Here is an 8,304-nt window from a genome sequence, read left to right on the forward strand (position 1 = left end):
GCAACAGCACCGAAGGTACGAGAGTCCACACCCGATTCACATAAAAGTAATACATACTTATTTATAATTTTTAATATTGTTCTAAAAGGAGCAATTTGTCATGAAAATAAACACCAAAATTAATGTCATTATCTCAAACTTTTTAGATGCAGTAAAACCTTTAGATAAAGTTTTATAGCTACAAATAAAGACAACAGTATACCGGTTTTCCAAAGTTGTAAATCGATTGAGAGAATACAAATTCGGATTACAAACCAAAACCGAGGTAAACACACCAATTATAAGAGGAAAACAAAGGAACAACAGGAACACTGAAGTACATCAAAAGTCAACGACAACACATGTCTTCTTTCTATCATCAATTTGATATCTTATCCCTGCTTTTGTATGGTAATTCCTGTTCTATCTTGTCTTTCGTGTGACGACAAGACAATTGCATTTTCATCATTTACATGGCTGTGGTAAAAGGTAAACCATGTACCTTTAGTTTTATTTTATTAAAGTGTTACCATTTAACAGTAAAAAGTACAGGTTTAACTATTTATATAGCTATCGGTCATTGCAATTTGCTTTTGCATTTGCAGAAAGTGGGAATTGCAATAGGTATTGGGAATAGGAATTTGTATATTAAACACGAAAAGAAATTTACATTTCTTAGTAATAAACAATATAGCCAAGCCTTAAAAGTGGACTTCAAATAGCAGTTGTATACTCTTTTCTATTTTCAAGTAAAATTAACCCGTGCTCGACTTCTAGACATGTATATATGACTTGTACAAGAATCTACAAACAATTTTATATTTTCAATAAAGTTGTTTTAACATCATTATTACCATACTCTATCTACAATCAATTATTTCACATCAAAAGCAACAACAAAAAAATCAGCACCACTGATTGTTCGTTGTTCGGGCACTCCGGTCTCCTTATCACTACAAAATGGCACTGTAGAACTAAAATGGCGTTAAACACCAATAATTGATTGATCAATCAATCAATCGATCAATCAATCTATTATTTTAATATGTTCCAGGCATATGTTTTTTTCAATATTTTCTAGGCAAAATTACTCTTTCTAATAAACGAATTCAAAGCAGTAAAACTTTTATTCATTTCGAACAAACAACACATACTATAAATTTAGCGTTCTCATAAGGTGGACAGGGCAACGAGCCACATTTAGAAGCAACTAGATAGAACAATTTCCCATCTTGATTTTCCCGTTTCCCTTCAACATATTGTGCATCATAGTCAACGCATGCGTATTCAGAAGCCGCAGGATGACCATACATATTGGAACAAAGAAATCCGTTGTATTGTTTTATCCAGTGAGATGGGCATGATGATTTTGCCGGAATCATCAAAGACGTTGTTGTCTTTGTATCTAGACAAACTGCGCATGGAACATCGTCACTAAGCTTGACCCTACCGAAGGAGTACTGGTATTCGGCTCCCCAAACATGTGCAACATAATCATTTGCTTCGAGCTCATTAGGAAATTGTGAGGGACTTTGATCGGGATCATGTGGCAAGCATAAGTAGTTAGTACCAATTCCGGTTTCATCATAGCTTCCTCCTCCTGCGATACCTGAATTAGAAATAACTTTGAATTAAAATACGATGGAATTTACATAGCTAACTAAAATTATTCAAAATTGAACGGAGGATTTTAAATTCAACTTTAACATATTAATTAAACGGTGTACTGTAAGCATAATAAAATTGTACTAATATTATACAACCCACAAAAAAACGTTTCAAAAATTATTGGAATACATGTCAAAAGCATAGACTTGAGTAATAAACAAAAAAAAAAACCCACAAAAACACACTCTGAGTTCAGTAGTTTTGTGATTTTAATTTTTACACTAAATAATGATTACAAAATTAAAAAAAATGAGGCTCTTAATCAGTTTTTGCTATTTGCACTTAATGCTTCAATTTCGAAACCATATAAAACAGATTTCAAAAATACAAATACGAATATCTCAATGACCAATATTTTATGAATACCCGAAGAGTGTTATCCTCTATATGTATACTGCTTTTTTGTGAATTTCGAATTCAAGGGACCAAATAAGTATCATTTCTTCTTCATTGGTAGATTTAAACAAGTTTTGCGTACACATTATACTATGTCTCTAAATATTAATACCCAAAGTTGTAATACATTTTATAGAACATATTGCATTTTAATGTAAAATCCTGGTTGACATAAAATTATTGCAACCTCATATTTTGTTAAATCAGCAGATTACAAATGACCTCTTATTTTTTTATTATTCGTACAAACAAATATGACAGCGCACTCTGATCATCAAGATGTGCCAAAGAAATAAAAAAAAAAAAATTTTTTTTTGGCGCCCATTTGTTCAGTCTTTTGAGCCTTGTCGTCTATTTTTCTTTTGGTAACACGTTTATCTGTTTTGCATCTCATTTATAATTCGCGTATCTGTAATATAATCTTGTCCGCAGTTTTTCCATATATACCTTTATAAACCAGTTGAGTACCATTATTATTTGGACAATCTGTTCTTCCCCATCGTGTATAAGTGGTACCTCCTGAATAAATCAAAATATTTAAAATTACTACTTAAAAACAAAACTTACAGTAAGAGGTATTTAATATTGTTTCCGTATACGTATATACATAGTATATATTTCAAAAAACAAATGTATTGCACAATAAATAGTTTAATAAGAGAGGCAAAAGGTACCAAACAATGCATAGTACTAAATAATGGTCCCTTTGCCGACAAGACTTTTTTTTTCTTTACATTATTTCTTTAAATGGCGTTTTAAATAAATATTTTTTGGAAAAAACTGCCGTGGTTTAATATCTACATGTACATTTGTATTTGTAATTTTACCGCACTTAAATACATAAGTTCATAGATTTTCTTGATGAATGTTTGTGTTTTTTTAACAATACCTAACGATTTTGCAGAAATTTGTCCAAAATAGTTATCAAAGGTACCAGGATTATAATTTTAACGTTTCTTCTACATAAGACTCATCAATGACGCTCAGATCAAAATAGTTATAAAGCCAAATAAGTACAAAGTTGAAGAGCATTGAGGACCCAACATTTCCAAAAAGTTGCGCAAGTACGGCTAAGGTAATCTATTCCTGAAATAAGAAAATCTTTAGGTTTTCGAAAAATTCAAAGTTTTGTAAGAAGAAATTTATAAAAATGACCATATAATTGATATTCATGTAAACAACGAAGTGCTGACTACTGGGCTAGTGATACCCTCGGGGACGAAACGTCCACCAGCAGTGGTATCGACCCAGTGATGTAAATAGTTATAAAAGGTACCAGGATTATAACTTTGTAAAAAAAATGCCGACCTTAACACAATACCTTTGAGAGAAAATTCGTTAAATTGTAGTCACAATGATTTCAAGGGGGAAATATATATATCTAACAACCAATCAAAGATCTATCTATCTTATCATCTCTTCATTAATGGTTGCACGAATGTAACTTAATTTAGTACCTTGAAACTCAAAGTTATATGCAAACAAACTAACAATGCAATGTAAAAAATTCCCGAAAAACGACAAAAAGCAAAGTATATATAAAACAAAACATAAGACACTAAAATCAGGACAGCATGAAACCCACCAAAACCCAGGAGGGATCTAAGGTGCTCCGAAATGGTAAGTAGGTGGTGCCCATTGTGTTTTCATGTTAGTACAAATCAAACGATAGGTCAAATTTGGTAGGTCACATTCGAGGAAAATAGGAGGAGATTGTGGTAATGACAATTGGCAGAAAACTGTCCTCTTCATTAAAACAAATATTCCATAACGGTCAACCAATGCGTGATGGCGTCGTTTACAACCCTAGTTTTGTGAAATATGTACAACTATGAAGAAGTGCCAATGGGAAAACTCTCAATCGGAGTCAAATATGTAAAAGTAAACAATTATAGGTCAAAACATACCTCTATTCGAAAACTGATTCTGTATGATTTTTGAGTTTAACTCATTTTTTGTTTGCTTGCTACCAATTCTACTTTCACCTTTGAATTTTCAGCTTCTATTGATGCAATCTTTGCATTTAACTTCCTCTCCAATGTAAGAAGTTGAGCGTTTATTGCGTCCGATTCATTCGTTGCTAAACTAAAACAAGCAAGGTTCGTCAAAAGGAAACACACGAAAATTAATCTGTAACACATCATAATCGAAACACTGTAAATACAACAAGGCTTTATCAGCTGATGCATATGACGTAAAGCTGATAACGATTGAGACCATAATTTACGTTATGGAAATTCTTCGGGCCTTTGCAGATGTTTTGTTTAACAAGGAAGTGGATGTATAATAGATACAATGGAGAAGCATTGTTTCTTGAAAAAGAAACATTGAGCACGGAGGTCGAATTGTTTTATTTTGAATCAACGCTTATCTATTGTGTGTCTAATTGTAAATTAAACTGTAGTGTCTGATGTTGTTTTCACTGAAATGAAAGTTATTGTAAGTGAGCACCATTTTATAAATCAGTTTGAGAAATACAAATAAAACATAACAAGTCTATAAATTGACGCACGTATTTTACTGCTTAATTACTGTATTTGTATTGGTGTACTTAAGTTATTTAAAAAAATAAACAACGCTTCTTCGATTTTATAAATTGTGTATACGGGGGAAACAGCAGAGATGCCACATACGATAATGACTGAAAAACATAATTCACCGTATTTTTTTTTTCGCATCCCCTCAGAATATTAAGATTTTTCATCTGCACATGTTAGAGGCACCTGCATGTCCACAATAATTTCAATATTGGTTAACCGCATATTCTTTTTCCAGATAACAGGACAAGCATTTATTTTTAATTTTTTTTGTATCTAAACATGCGGAATCATGAACATCGTCGTCTGATATTTCATAAGGCAAATTGAAATTATGCGCCCCAAACATGTGCTTCATAATTATAAGCTTTGTACTGCAATGGGGAAATCTGACTGTGCAAAATCCGGATCATGAGGAAGACATATGTAGATCATTTGTTCCATTCCAGTTTCTTTATAGCACCCATCACCGACTATACCGGTAACACCATACGATAAATGATAACTTATGTGACCAGTAGTCAGCACTTCGGTGTTGACATGAATGTCAATTATATGGTCATTTTTATAAATTTTCTGTTTACAAAACTTTGAATTTTTCGAAAAAACTAAGGATTTTCTTACCCCAGGAGCAGATTACCTTAGCCGTATTTGGCACAATTTTTTGGAATTTCGGGTCCTCAATGCTCTTCAACTTTGTATTTGTTTGGCTTTTTAACTATTTTGATTTGAGCGTCACTGATGAGTCTTATGTAGACGAAACGCGCGTCTGGCGTATAAAATTATAATCCTGGTACTTTTGATAACTATTATTTCTAGTATAAACACTTCTTAATATTAAAATAAATGGCATTTGAATAATTATACTTTGAGGAATTAGTAGTACGGTGACCAGACCCAATATATTTTAGATTCATACATGGCTATATTATATATCATTGGATTCGGAAAAATGAGTTCTGTTGAAATACCGATGTCGTCAAAAAGAAATGTGGTAACAGTTTTGCATAAAATAAGATCAAAGATCAAATTCTGTTTTTATTTGTTTTCGTCCTAACTTTTAAAATTTGAAGATATATACAATATTTAGGTTAAATTTCAGATACAGACCTTTTTTCAAATCAATTAATAATATATTTCTAAAACGTAAAAAAACAAATGAGTTAGGAAATCGATTATTCTGGAAACTGGCGTTTTTCAAACACTTGATCTATTACACACATATTCTGTAAAGTTACAGTAGTTACATTGCCGGCTGACATTCAATCTCAGCAATACAGGATGAATATCATAGTTTTACCTCAAGCCTACTATCATGAAGGCGTATTTTGCCTAAGCTAATTCATGTAATTCATTAAAACTAAAAAGCACTCAATACCTCGAAAACAGTTACAATTCAAAAATCCAATCAAGGAGATCTACACAACAGAATTATGCTAAGAGTATCTTCTGGTTCATCTGTCAAGGAACATGATTTGAAATTTCTACATAATTCTGACCCTTTATAGGAGCCAAGCTCCGGACATTGACATCTAGGGTTTTGTTGTAAACAAACACATAACTTATTTTCATGGGAGGTAACCTGACTTAACTTGTATCTTTAATGGCGGCAAGCTTGACGCGCATTGGATAATTATTAGGATGGAATGGTTTTAAAGAGATTTTTTTTATCATAAAGCTTTGAAATTAACTTTCATTCCCAAGCAAGGGCTTTATATTTATCAATATTACCGAAACTCTAAAAGCAGGCAATGGGGTTCGTGTTTCCTATTCTTTAGTTTTCTATGTTGTGTCATGTGTACTATTGTCTGTCTGTTTGTCTTTTTCGTTTTTAGCCATGGCGTTGTGAGTTTATTTTCGATTCATGAGTTTGACTGTCCCTCTGGTATATTTCGTCCCTCTTTTACAAATTGTTATGGAAATAGTTATCAAAGGTACCAGGATTATAATTTAGTACGCCAGACACGCGTTTCGTCTACATAAGACTCATCAGTGACGCTCATATCAAAATATGTATAAAGCCAAACAAGTACAAAGTTGAAGAGCATTGAGGATCCAAAATTCCAAAAAGTTGTGCCAAATACGGCTAAGGTAATCTATGCCTGGGATAAGAAAATCCTTAATTTTTCGTAAAATTCAAAGTTTTGTAACAGGAAATTTATTAAAATGACCACATTATTGATATTCATGTCAACACCGAAGTGTTGACTACTGGGCTGGTGATACCCTCGGGGACGAAACGTCCACCAGCAGTGGCATCGACCCAGTGGTGTAAATAGTTATCAAAGGTACCAGGATTATAATTTAGTACGCCAGACAAATAGACACATAGATAGTGAATGAATGAAAATCTCCACCCATCCTTTACACTTCTAATGTTCCCCATCTGCACCCAAATACTCGTAATGTTAATATTTTACATACACTCTTTAATAACGGATTAATTTTGCTAAACTTTAGCCCTGCTTTCGTCTATAGTTTCTTCGGAAATTATATTGCTTGTTTCTGTTTTATAATCTTGTAGCATAAAGAGAATTTTCGTTTGCAATTTAATTTGATATTTACCTATATATACCAGTTGAGTACTATTCTTATTTGGACAATCCTTCCTTCCCCAATGTGTATAAGTGGTACCTCCTTAAAATTAAAAAAATGAGATTTCAATTACTAAATAACTTTCTGCTATCTTATCAAAATATAGATCTCTGATTTTTTTTAATCCTCATTTACTAGCACGCGAGTTGATGAAGATCAGAGTTTTAATCAGATTGAATGTTCTACAGATCAAATTATTTTCATTTAAACTTATTTTGCCCCTTGAATCATTCTCATCCCTTACGCTGGGGTACATACCTTTATCTGACAATTGATTATGTATGTTTTTTGTGTTCATCTCTATATATGCTTTTTGCTTGCTACCAATTCCACTTTCAGTTGTGAATTTTCATCTTCTATCGATGACATCTTCGCATTGACTTCCTGTAGTTTCCTCTCTAGTGTAAGAAGCGTTTATTGAGTCTGGATCACTCATTAATAAACGTTCCTGTTTCTTAGGACCCAAGTCACTTGCCAAACTAAGGCAGGTGAGGCTAGTTACAAGGAAATACACTGAATGGATCCGTAACGCATCATCATTGAAATACACAAATACTACAAATGTGTGAATGTCCAGGCGTTATCAGTTCAAGTTTTAGAATTAAAGCAGATAACAATTGATACTTAGATGACCGGACAGAACCATGTCAATTATTTGAACTATCAAAATATTTGTGCTGTTCGATGAGAGCCAAGGATCCTTGTTGAAGACCGTACTTGACCTATAATGGCTTATTTTACAAATTGAGACTTGGTTGGAGAGTTGTCTCCTTAGCACTCGTATCACATCTTCTTATATCTATCATCTTTCGTGCTCTGCTATGTGTCATCTATACATCAAATTTTCCCATATAAATATCCTTTTGGTTTAAAATATATGTTTCTTCAAATCCGATAATAGACCTCGAACCAACGTGTCAAAGACAGTTTTTAGCAGATTATCTGAACAATTAGCAATAAGTGTTTATTTCATAGTTGCATGTACATGTATTTCTCTATTATTATTTTTTATATATTTCTTTGCGCTTTATATCATTCTTTATGTTTATATACTTCTTTACAACAGTTTATATTCAGTTTGGAAATAACAGACTTTAGTTGAAAGAAGATTACAACGACTGTTACTTAA

At 32.6% G+C, this 8,304-nt stretch overlaps 1 long non-coding RNA gene across 1 annotated transcript; it reads right to left on the reverse strand.

Annotated features, from left to right (window-relative positions):
• Positions 1 to 1,087: 1,087 nt before the first annotated feature.
• LOC143047054 (uncharacterized) lies at positions 1,088 to 4,218 on the reverse strand. Its single transcript, XR_012969384.1, has 3 exons — positions 3,951 to 4,218; positions 2,491 to 2,562; positions 1,088 to 1,588 (listed from the first exon to the last, which is right to left on the reverse strand). It is a non-coding gene; the product is annotated as an uncharacterized LOC143047054 (long non-coding RNA).
• Between the last annotated feature and the right edge of the window lie 4,086 nt (positions 4,219 to 8,304).

Source organism: Mytilus galloprovincialis, chromosome 9 (genome assembly GCF_965363235.1).
Source record: "Mytilus galloprovincialis chromosome 9, xbMytGall1.hap1.1, whole genome shotgun sequence".
Lineage (NCBI taxonomy): Eukaryota > Metazoa > Mollusca > Bivalvia > Mytilida > Mytilidae > Mytilus > Mytilus galloprovincialis.